Consider the following 13,288-nt stretch of genomic DNA (forward strand, 5'->3'; position numbering starts at 1 on the left):
AGAGCTATGCTAACAGAGATAGAGGATTTGAAAATGTCTGAGGGAAAGCAGGCCATTATCCTTTACAAGGCCAGAGGATAATGGATTAACAGTCTCGCCACATACAGTTCTGTTTTATCCCATAATTATTTTACTGTAACTCAACCAGATTCTAAATTTCTTTAGGTCAGTTATCTCGGAAAGACCTGGGTCAGCATCTGAGACATTGTAGGTCCCCGATAAGTGCATGGTGATGAATTACTGAATCGAGGAGAACAGTATGAGACGTTTTAGCACAAATGGAATCAAAGAACTTACAGGTTGTAAATAGTTAAAAAAAAAAAAAAGGTCTGTTCTGAACATTTCCTTCGGAGGTGCATATAATTATAGCCAATACACTAAAAGCTTTCTAAAGGTCTCACAGCTTGTTATTGCCAGTGACAGAATTCTCAGATTAATATCCTTAATTTCTGTTTTCTAGTGTTCACACTTGTTTCTTTTTATGTTTAAAAAAAGAAGATTCCAGTGCACAAATCTAATTTCATAAATGTCAATAAATTTTGGGAGGTGGTTTGCATATTAGTTCTTTCATCACAGTCTAATATCTTGTTTTAGTAAAGACTGAACATAACCCATTTAACGATGTGTCAATTCAAAAAAAAATCTTACCATTTCTTTTGACTTTCAATATATGCTCACTATTGTTACTTCTTCTCTTGGTATGTTTATTAGAAGACAGTCTCCAGTTGATTACCCACCATTATCACTATTTATGTTAACACTTGGATAAGCAAGAGCATAGAAATAAATCATTTCAAATTTATTCTCATTTAAGGACTTTAACTTGTTTATAGAAATCCTGGGTAGCATGGTGTACAACAACTATTTCATTAATTGGATTTTCTTCCAAGATAAACTGCTAAAGACTGTCCTATTTGTCTTTGTATGGAATTGAATATACTGTTATCTTTAGGACTGTATTTGAGAATTTCCATTTTAACCAAAAAACGAAATCGCAGTATAAGAAAATGGATTAACATTATCAGGGGTTGGAAATAAAATGCTTTCCAGAGAAGATGTCTTTAAGGTTCACTGAAAAAAATAACTGATGAGAAGCAGGCAACACTTTATACCTTGTTTATAATTGGGAGGAATACTTATTAAGCACCTACCCTGTTCCCTGCAGTATATGAAGCTCTGGGGATTCTGAGGGGATGATGTGGTGTTGCTGTGGAGGCACGGACAGAATTCTGTGGGAGGATACATGGTGGTTATGTACAGGATGCTATGGCGGGGTGGGGTGGCTAGTCATTAAAGCTCTTTGGACATGGTGCCTGAGCTGTTTGCAGGAAGGTAAGAGCTAAGAATCTAAGAAGGTACCCCTAGACATGAGGACAGCCTGGGCAAGGACAGCTATGATGGCTTTTAACAGCTTGGTGAATTGTGCATGTAAGGAATCTATCATTGCTAGACCTTCAAGAGCAAAACTGGAAGAGGCAAGAGTTACTTAAATTATTTTTTTATCTGATTAATAATGGCATTAGTGTTAGACAGATGTTATGCTGTTCACATTTCTAGAAGTTAACTCTATATCCACTTATATGCTACTATTTCCTAATTAGGCATTCGATCTCTAATTCTAGCTTTAAGAAATGGAGACTTCACCAAAGATTTGACAGTAAGGTTATACTGTAATCTCTGTTCTATCACAGCTATTACAAAGTGATTTATAACATTGTAAATTATACTGAACTAGTTATTTTACTACTCTTCAGTTCACTAGAAACAGAAAAAAATGTATCTAGTAAGTCAAAAAACAAGTCATTCACTAATGATGACTGTTCAATTTATAGATTTGGAGCCAGTAGAACCCTCACTTAACATTTAAGATTACAGGGTAAAGAGGTGAAAATCATGGAGACATTTACAGTTTTTTCCAAACTAAGGATAATTAAATTTCAGAATCGTCCAAAGCTGGGCCATTTTCAATAAAATAATTCATCTAAAATGGAAATAATTTTAAAGAAGGTAATAACAATAAAAATCTGTTTTATTAACAGGCACTCAATTTTATAAATGGTCGTGAAATGATTTGGCATGCTTAATTTTAATTGCAAACAGCTCATTTCTGCTGATTTATCATCTTACTTAAAAGTGATATGATTGCCCTATAGAAAAACTGATAGGCTATAATTTGCTTCTGGTTAGAGATTCTTGCTTCTACTTTTATTCTAAGTTATTGTGGCATTATCATTTACGTAAAACAGTTGAATCTTTCTCAGTGTTCCAGATAATTAATGAACTGTAGGTTTTTAGGGACTTAGCAGAAGGAAAAATGTAATCCCAAGCCTAATTGCTCAAGTCCAAATTTGGGGTTATCACTGAGCATTTCATTTTTCAGTGTTGATTGTTTTTGTTTTACAACGGCAAAGCAGATCTCACTTATAAACATTTCCTTTTCAAGTGGAATGACAAGTTTCCACTGAATATATCTACATTAAAAAGCAAGTGAAACCTTTAGCGTTTCCCTTCTGTGTACATCTGGAATTCATTTTTGACTTGTCATGATTGATGTTAACTCAAGATATATACCACCATAATAGAAATCCATCCCCACACCCCGCAAAAAGCCCACCAAAATTCTGCTCCATAGAAATAAGTCAATGGATTTAGCCGAGCAATTGAATGTGTAGAAAACAAAAATTTCTGCTGGACTGACCGAACGAGACATAGAAACATGAGGTCAAACCTCAGTTCCACAGCCCTGGTCCAGCCAGTTGCACGGACAGATCTACCAGGTAAGATCTTATGGTCAGTTCCAATAAAAGCCTTCCAAATAACCCGTTTTCTCTTAAGTGAAACTCAGGAAATGAAAAACTGCAAAAACAAAAAGGAGGAATATGACAATCACAAGTACATTGGTTCTTTTCCGATGGGATGAATGTGCCCTAGGTACATTCAAAGACCACTTTCAAAATGATTAACTTCAAAATTAACGTTGGTTGAAGGGAAAATTTAAGCTGAGCTTTAAAGCAAACCAAAACAGCAAGAGTAAGCAGGCTTTCCAAAGCCCCACTTGCGTTTTGGGCACAATCTTCCTAAGAACCAACTTCACTCTTCACCATTCACGGTCTTCCGTTGGGTTTTCTCCCTTTCTCTTCCCTTCCCATTCTGCTGAAACACAAAACCTTCATATTGCTCTCTGCACATGCCACACTTGCCCCTACTTCCCAAATGAAAAAAAAATGCTTGGTAATTACTATTATCTGAAATGACATAAGGAGTTTTCTGTTCCCTTCCATTACATCTTTAAATCTGTTTTTGTTTAATTCTATATGGCCTATTGGTTTCTGTATGTTAGAGTTATACCCCTGCTATCTTCCTGAATTATCTCTTTGTATCTAGTAGTTATTCCATTGATTTCTCCCAGTTTTTCAGATAAATAATCATATCATCTGCAAATAGAGGTAGTTTGATGCCTTTCTTTTCAAGTCGTATGCATCTAATTGCTTTCTTTGTTATATATCTCCCACATAATGGTAAGTCATAGTAAAAATAGTGGGTGGCGTTATCTTGTTCCAGTGGGAATGTCTCCAACGCTGTTCTCGTGACAGATGCTGGCTGAATGCTGGCTTTCGGAGATATAGATATTACAGATATAGATATACACATAAAATCATGTTAAAGAAGTGTTCATCAATTCCTTTGTAACAGAGCTTATTTATTTATTTTTAAGAACTAGTATTGAATTTTGTCAAATTCAATTTCAACATCCCCCAAAATGGTCACATTGTTTTTCTTATGGGCTTTATTAATATGATGATTCATGTCATTAGACTTCCTAATACTGAATCACCTTGCATTCCTGGAATGATCCTCACTTGGTCATGATGTAATATTAATTTGAATGTGCTGTTGAATTCATTATATTTTATTTAAGATTTTTGCATTGATACTCATAGGTGAGAGCAGTCTGAGCTTTTGTTTTTTCCTTTTGTTTTGGTAAAATCTTTGTGAGACTTGTCATTGTTGAAATTACTTCATAAAATAAATTTAAAAGTTCCTCTAATGCTGTGCTCTGAAATACTTTAAATCGAGCTTTTCTTTTTTACCCATAACATCATGCAAGCTTCTGAAGAGCTATTTAAATTGATTTAAACTGAGATGATGAGGCCAGAAATGTACATGTATGTCTTAGAGACAGTAAGTAGCATGAGTTTTCAAAACTGAGTGATCTGAAAACGGTGAATTCTGGCATTGCTAATTTATTGCCTATGTAACTTGAGCAAATTATTTATTTTTTTTAAAGTCTTTGATTATTCACTATTAAATGGGAGTTCTAACACCTGATAAATTTATAGTGATAATTTTACTTCTGTTCTACTAGTGCATACATAGATACTGAAGTTACTTTTGTGTATCTCTGCTGATTCCAGTTTCAGGGTTATTCAATTTATAAAAGGTTGAAGAGAGATTAAGGGACAAAAATGAAAATACATGGAATAGAAGCTTTGGTGAACCAAGTGATATTAAGTTCCTTCTACTTTTAGAACATGCTGAGCACTTAGTATCAATGGAATGGATGATCAGAAAGTCAAAGTTGAGAATAGGTATACCTTCCTATCACAGGAAGGCACTTCCTGAGATTGTCAGAACCGCACAAAAGGCCACTTTCCACAGGGCGGGCAGTCAACTCTTGCACACCAAAAATAAGATTAAAGACCATGATCCCGTCAGATGAGGGATGGGTTTCTCAAGTGGGATTTTAAAATACAGATCCTCCACAATGAGCGCTGGCAGACCCAGTGTTATTAAAGGTCGTCAGGATGTTTTCTTAAAGTTGCAGTGTTGGCAGCTTTATCATGAGCTCTGACCCTTCTGACGCAGCTGCTGCAGGACTTTTATTAAAATCCTGTTCACTTCGCTCCTGTCAGAAAAGAAAGGCTAAGGCTTCTCGAAGGTTAATGGGCTCTGGGAGAAACCTTCTTTTAGCCATTCTGGGGTTCGGTTTATAAACCATCCAATGCACTCCTGATGAAGCAGCACCAATCCTGCTTAGATTTTAAATCCTTAAATTAAATTTAGTTGTGTTCTTAAAGTTAGAAAGCAACTATTCTAACTGTTGGGGAGCTAGCTGTCTTGGCAAAATTAATATATTTGTGATTTTGTTCAAATACAAAACTACATTTTGAATATATGTCCTATATTATAATTCTAAAACAAAGCAGTAACAATTACAATATACTCTATAATTCAACAGAAGAGATGAAAGCCTTGTGTAAATAATGTCATTTCAAAAAATGAGAGGAATGCGTAGCTCTGGCTAAACATATACTTCACTTAAACTAAGAATTTTACAGAAAATCCAAGACTTAAATAAACCCTGAAAAATCACCGAAGAAAATTAATTCCATCTGAATTAGAAATATATAGTATGGGACAATATTTTAACAAGTATAAAACTAAGGTAAGATTAAACAAAGAGTCAGTGCTTAGCACATGCAAGCAGGGAACACATATTGAATTAATATATGAAAGAACACACCAAAACCAAATATATTCTTAGGTGATATAAAATCATACAAGTCTGATTTAAGGGCAAAATGCTTTGAGTTGCAGAATTTTTTAAAATTTATTTTTGCTCTGGTGTTATAAGTCAGTTCCCTTAAATAACAAATGAGAGACAATGATGCATCTCAGGTTCCTATTTCCTAAATTAACATGACTTTTGACTTTCCTACTATATATATATGCGGAGAAAAAATACATTTAAGAAATTCATAATTAAAAAAGAATAATTTAGTCTTCATTCCACCTCTCATTTTAAAACACTTTGAAAGGTTTTTTATAGTTCTTTAATTCTCAGAATTATTCTCTCGATTCTAGATATTGTCACTGAGAATCAAACAATTATTTTCAGGCTTGATTATACTAATAATATTGGACAAGTCACTTAAATAATTTGAATCTAGGTTTACACTTTTATAAAATGAATACAGTACTTAATTCGCATGGTTAGCTGTGAAAATCAAAAGTGGCAACTTATGGAATTGTTGAGTGCTTCCTATGAACCAAACCTTGCACTGTTCCAGGAATATGAAATGGATGAGACTGGTTCTTGCCTCAAGATTACTTCCTAATCGGGAGTACAGATAAGCAAAGTGACAGCTACAAGAGACTGAGAATAGTGTCCCACCCGAGAGTCCACTTTATTCTCCCAGGAGACGTAAGAGCTACTAGGCAAGCCAGGATGACGACAGTTCTTCCTGGGGTATGGGAAATGGGGAAGGTATTACTGTTTGGATAGTTAACAGTGAGAAGTTTCCCAGGAAAACATCGTGTTGGGGTGACAACTATATGACCTAAAGAAACTCTGTCCTGTCTACGGCCATGTTACCCTGAATGAGCCCAATCCCGTCTCATCTCGGAAGCTAAGCAGGGTTGGGCCTGGTTAGTACTTGGATGGGAGACCACCTAGGAAGACCAGGTGCTGTAGGCGTAAAAAATAAAAAAAAAAAAAATTAAGGGATTGTCAGCTGACAAGGTCCTTGCAATCTGTGAGGTCAACCAAGGGTTGCCTCGCCTAAAAAAAAAGAAAAGAGAAGAAAAAAAAGGAAAAAAAAAAAAGAAATTCTGTCCTGCTAGGATAATCATGACAGGCAAGTGACTGAGCACAAGACAAAAGACAGGCTGGCTGCAGGTTGCCAACAAGGACCACGCTGGCAGATGTGCAGAGCTGACACTGGCCACTAGATGAGAACAGCACTCCCAGACGTCCTGAGGGTCAAGGAAAGCATGAGATATTTCCCAGTTACACTTCTGTATTTTACATTCACATTTACCTTTGAAAGAAATATGCTCAATTCAGATAGACCAGAAATGTCTATAGCATTTTACACCTTGCAAAGATTTCCTCTTGCAGATAATGTAGATAGCCAGAGAAGATATTTTCACATTTGATGCAATCCTTTCAGTAGGTATATGAGTATTTCACACATTAAATAATTTGTCTTGCTTGTCCATTAGGATTCTGTGTTAGGCAAAAACCAAAGGAATACTCCTTTTAGAGAAAAATCTGGTTCATTAACTTCCTATAGCATTGTAAAATATTAGTATTCTCATGATTTAGCACTATTTGCAAAAGGCTGCTTAGGGCCCTTTGCTACTTAAATAAGTATATTACTATGGCTTAGTATATCTAAAAACCATATAAATGATAATAGAAGAAATTAACACAACAAATTCCAATAAAAAGAGTTACCTAGTATAGCAGAAGCAATGCAGATTATGTAGACATATGCAGAGCTAAATTCTAAATTACATTTTAAGAAATAATTTAGCTTTATATTTGTTGCTAGTAAAGTTTTTGTAAATATAATTTTCAGGTGTTATCCTCGATTGTAATTTCATGACATTTCTCCCCTGTCCCTATTATTTTATTATTTGTGTATGTGTATGTACATGACCTAAAGTATCAAGATATTTCCTCTGTCATTAAACATTTTATATTTATCATCTTAGACATTATTTAAGAGAAGACCGGGAAACAAAATTATTGTCAACTGACTGTTGCATATTTGTTCAGTATTTTTAGTACGGACTGATTATCTGATATTAATGGGGAGTACACAGGTAAATATAATTGGCTTGTTTTCACATAGGATTGATTAACGCTTATGAAGAACCCAAGCCCTAAGTAAGAACGCCCTAGATTTTCATGCAGACAATCTAGAAAAATAACTGTTAAATTTTGAAAAAGAAAATTTGTCTAGATATAAATTTTAAATTTAGTTTGGAACTCTCAACTGATTCCAACCTGGCAATCTGGAGATAATTCTTCTTGAACATTATGTTTAAAAAATAAAAATTAGAAAAATGAAAAAAGATATGTGCAACTTTAAAACAGGGAAGAAGAGAAAATAGAAATACTGCATATCGCATCCCATTTGCAGGTCACTGGCATTAATTTAATTTTAAAACAGTTGCAGTATTGAATTCTAGTGCCATTTAATAGCAAAGGGTATTTAATTAAATCAACCACATTATTAATTGCTACCTTCTCATTTTTTAAGAGCTATGCATAATTCATAGACAAACTGAGAAAACCTTCTTTAAAAATTATTTTTTATGGTAAAAGCACTATCATATTTGACTATTGCGAAACAGTTTTCTAGTTATATTTCTCTTGGTACTCGTCCTATTTATAATTTCTATAATATTTCATTAACATGTGTTACCTTTAAAATATGTATTTTATAATGAATATATATTAGAATATTAGAAAAAGAGAAAATATAAAGAAGGAAACAAAAATTGCCCTAAATCTTACCACCTTGAATATATTCACTCTAAACATTTTGGCGTATTTTTTTTCTCTTTTTTTCTGAGTAAGTTCATAAATACATATTCTATATACATACATGTGTGTTTATGATATAGACTGAATGTCTGCATGCCCCCCAAATCACGCTATGTTGAAATCCTAACCACCAAGGTGATGGTATTAGGAAGTGGGGCTTTTGGGAGGTGATTAGGTCATTAATCTGGAGCCCTGATGTATGGGATTTATTGTCTTTATAAAAGAGACCCCATAGAGCTAGCTGGCCTCTTCCACCATGTGAGTTTACAGAGAAAAGAGAGCCATCTAGGAAACCGGCCCTCACCAGACACCAAACCTGCTGGTGGTCTGACCATGGACTTCACAGCCTCCAGAACTGTGAGAAATTTCTGTTGTTCAGAAACCATGGTACTTTGTTATAGCAGCTCTAATGGACTGTGACAGTATTAACTGGTCTATTCATAGGCGGAAGAGTACGTGTGCGAAAATGTGCAACTACAAATTATCTACTCATCGCTCGCGAAAACTCTTCTGGAATCAATCCTCTTGTCTATCTCCTGGCTCCACTGTGGCTGAAGTGACAAGCACCTCTTGTTGGGTCCTTAGCTAAACCTCTGTACTTGAATCTACTCTTCACGTAGAAACCACAGCTATTTTTAAAAATAAAAACCTGATTGTACTACTTGTACTACTTCCTTGCTTAAATTTCTTTTTGTTGACTCTCTACTGCAATTAGGATGAAGTGGGAAGTCTTAGCGTGACCTATAAGGCTCTGCCAGTGCTGGCCCCTGCTGCGTCCTCAGCCCTGAGCCACCCCTCTCTCCTTGATCCTTCCTCTCTAATCACACTGACCTTGCTTCTCTCGCCAAACGCGGACAAGTTCTTTCACTCTCACACGCTTCTTTTTTTATGTAGAAGGCACAAGATTTATCTTATACTGCAATTAATATCTAGCCAAAAGAGAACTTTTAAAATTTTGCCCATAGCCAATCTTGTCCTCACCAGGAGTCCCCACTAGCTGGTGTGCATGATAAGCATTCAACTAAATAATCACTACACATTAAAGCTTAGTCTGATTCAATAATTTAAATAGTCTCTTGAGGTAATGTTCAGGTACTCTGGGGAAAAATATCTTCTCTCATTATCTCAATGTGAGGAAGATACGAGATTACATTTCCCAGCATGCATATGCCAACATTCCAGTATTCACGGCTGTAAACAGCCGCAGACCTGCGCGTGGCTCTCAGGTCTCCGACTTCTTAAACATCTGTCTGCTGCTGGCCCCGTCACTGATGGCATGGGCCAATTAAATGCTGGTACTTAAGGCCCTAGAAAACCACAGAACATTTAGTAAAGTGTTCAGGGACACTCTTAAATTGCAGGACTCTCTCACTGAGAAGCAGGAAGAGAAGACACGAGATTAAGCACCGTGCTGCATCGCCTCTGCCTGGACTTCTCTCCTACATTTGCTTCACCCCTAGGTCTTGGGTTTTTGCCCAGTAAGTCTCCTTTCCTTGTTGGGGTGGAGTTTTTTGAAAAACATTTACTGTTAAATCATCTATGTAGAGCTACCCCACTCAGAGAGAACCTATAATGTAATTTTAATAACCCAACAAGTAAAATGTAGTGGTTTTAACTCTACTCTGAGCAACTAAGGGGAATGATGCCAGTAAATATAAAATTAGAGGTAAAGAAATAAGTCAAGAGATTTCTAAAGCAAACAAAATCCTCCTCAAACAAAACATGAGGGAATATATTATAAGATTTGGAATTCTCTAGCCATTTTATTAGATAGTTTTACTGATTTCCATTTTTTGAGGGTAACTGTTTATAGAACATTATTTTAAATCCATGCCAAGGCCCTGGCAACCAGCTTTAGCCTGTGTTGGGCTCCGTTGTATTGATCTTTTATGCTCTCAAACTGCCACTGGCTTCGGCCAGTTGCTGCACTGCCTTTCTTTGTTGGGAAAGCGATAAGGTTAATGATTGCTGTGTTTTCCTAACCATGCTCCTAATCTAGTAATCCTGCCCTTTGCAGGGTGGAACAGATCCACCACCAACACATAAATAATAACTTCCCAGGATCTTCAAAAAGGGGATTGATGCCTTTGCTTTTGGGTGTCCTTTCTTTTAAGTGACGGGAACAAAACCAAAATCATAAAAAAACCTTTTCACTGGGAATAGAAAATGCAAATGGTGGATGGCAAACTGATTTCCAAAGAAGAATAAAAACAAGCAACAGTTAAGAACAAGGGGACAACAAATGCAGCAGGCAGGTCTCTGCTTCTTGGAGGAGCTGATCTTGGAACAGAATCAATCAGTTGCCTCAATAACAAATAACTGCTACATTTATTTGCATGGTGTGTTTAGATTATGCTCTTCAGTTTTAGGACTGGTGGATGTGGAATCGCATGCTAAAGAGAAGGTAAAGCTACAAGCTTGTCCGTATGTGTATTTATTCACTTCTCTAAGATCTGCATAAGGATTTAATTTTTAAAATACTGCTCTGTCCTGGAATAAAAGAATTTAAAAGAGCTAGGAAAGACTTCACAAATTAACGCTAAACCTGGAAGCCCAGGAAATGTAGAACACTTTCCTAACGTCACTCAGCTATGAAGAACCTGAAACTGATTGCCTAAGAAGATGGAGCGACTAAACAGGGGCTGGAGTGTGTGAGGGAATGCAAACATTTCTCCAAGTTAACACCAAAGACAATCATGTAACACTATCTACGGAAAAGTTACAAATAAAATTATTTCTTAATGTGTATTACTTTAGCTGATTTTATCTTTGTCTCTGAATGGAAGAATTAGCCTAGAATGTAGAGATGAAGTCGGTAAAAGGTCATCTTCTGAAATTTAAATTTTGTCAAACCAAACATATGGTATATGTATACAATTTTGTCAAACCAAACATATGGGTATATGTATATACCCATCTGTCAAATGTCTTAATTTGGAACTAAACTGCTAATGCACCTATGATATCTCCTATTGAAATCACATGATCTGGGTGTCTCTAGACCTCATCAAACTTGTTTATGACTTGGGAAAAAATCATGTTTTTAGTGCTTTATTAAACACATGCACCACCAAGAACAACAAAAACACAAGGTGGGGAAAAAGAAATGGAGAGTAAGAATGTGTTACTTGTCTGGCATTGCCAGGCGAGAGAAACCCAGGAAACACAGTTGTGTACTGGAGCAGAAGTAATTTAATCTATCAGAAGTAGAGTAAAATATTATTAAAAAAAATCCAAATGGCTTTGCTCTCAGTCTAGGAGACAACTGATTAATCTGGAATACACGTCTGCTGGCAAAAGCAGCGGCACGAAAATGCTATAATAGGACGTCTGGTTAGAGCTGGAATTTGACAAGAGGTCCAGGAATAAAAATAAATAAATGAAATCGTCTAAAGTGAAAGGAAGAAAAAGTCACCTGGGCCATAAGGTGAACAGATCAGGTTTAGGTAGCTGGGCTTTCAGGAAAGGCTCTCTGCAAACTGGTGTTCCAAGACGGAGCTCAGGGTATACCTGCACCGCACGGCGTCCCTCTCCCTCCAGGGTGTAACACCCCACGACTTCCCCATCCAGGCCTCGGTATTAGGTTCCAACTTTCCAATGGGAAGAATAATTGTCAATATCCAAAAGAGAAAGAGCTTTAAACCCTTCTCGAGAATATGAGAGTCCCTCCATATCTGTTGACTGAACGGAAAGCACATGAAATTTTGAGTACGAATTGTGAAACAGAAGGAATTGTCTTCATTTCACAATGGTAGAAGCATTGAGATAGATGCAGAACACAGGCCTAACAATGAACACCAACTGCTGGCAAGCTCTGGTCAAATGATCAAGTCTAACTAGGATTCATTATTGGAGTGGAGGGAGGGATGGAAAGGATTTGTGATGCTAAATACTGTGTAGTCACTGAATAAAAATGAATATAGCACTTGCAAAGGTAGCAGAGTTGTGATTTCTTCTGCTCTAGCATATTATGATTAGGATCAACGGAATGATCATAACTGCCAAAAGAAAAAAAAGCTTTTTACAAGTTTCTGTTCTTTAGCACTAAATCTTATTTATAAAACTCTTCCTATAGATTTGTTGTAATTGTTTTTGAAATATTGACTTTTTTTTGGTCTAGCAAAATACTTCTCATTATATTATGTGGTTAACTTTGAATATATTTAATATCTGGACTAATAAATTTTCCATGGAGGGATGTTTTACTTCTTACATCATAAAGATGAAATATAGTTGCTGCACAGAGTTTACAAGCAAAACAATTTCATCAAATGGCACACTTGACAAAAACCAAATTCTTTCACTTGACTCTAAGAACTATTTAAAGCTGTATGATATATCAGATTCTTATGTTGAAAGTTTGTAGGAATTGCCCTTAATTTTCTTCTATCACACAAACCACTACAACACCAAACTTTCATAGTAATATTTGACTGGAGTTTATGTTTCACAAGTAGATATGTTTGCCATTAGCCCCAAAACATGCAACGAAATTAAGGCATCACGAAACAAGCAATGTCAGAAGTAGGACAGGCACGGTGGATGCAGAGTACACACCTCAGGAGCTGTAGACTCACACATCCACAGCATTTTGTCATTTAAAAAGAACACCAAGCCCAGCTTGCTAAAATCCCCAACCTCCAGCAGAAATCAGAAAGTCAGACTCTACAGGGCCTTGTAAACCAGCTTCTCTGCCACAGCCCTTGTTAAATGAGGAAAATAAGGTTCACCGGGTTGATGAATCTATTTACAGTTACAATGGTAAGAGGAAGAATAATAATTAAACCCCAGGCCTCTGTCCTCTTGTGTTATACCTATCTGAAGTCTTTTAAAGTTTTCTTAAGAGTGGTAATTTACAGTTCTAGGTACATAATTCTAGAAGTGTATCACCTTACTAGTCTGCTAATCTCATTTTACATAATGATATTTCTTCTTTCGGCATCAGTTTAC

General features: G+C 36.1%; 1 protein-coding gene and 1 pseudogene across 1 annotated transcript in view; one reads left to right on the forward strand and one right to left on the reverse strand.

Moving 5' to 3' along the window:
• Window positions 1-13,288, reverse strand: part of CNTNAP2 (contactin associated protein like 2) — a 1,631,342-nt gene that overhangs the window by 640,074 nt on the left and 977,980 nt on the right. The window lies entirely within an intron of this gene.
• On the forward strand, window positions 6,360-6,478 carry LOC112469962 (annotated as a pseudogene).

Source organism: Pteropus alecto, unplaced genomic scaffold (assembly GCF_000325575.1).
Source record: "Pteropus alecto unplaced genomic scaffold, ASM32557v1 scaffold48, whole genome shotgun sequence".
Lineage (NCBI taxonomy): Eukaryota > Metazoa > Chordata > Mammalia > Chiroptera > Pteropodidae > Pteropus > Pteropus alecto.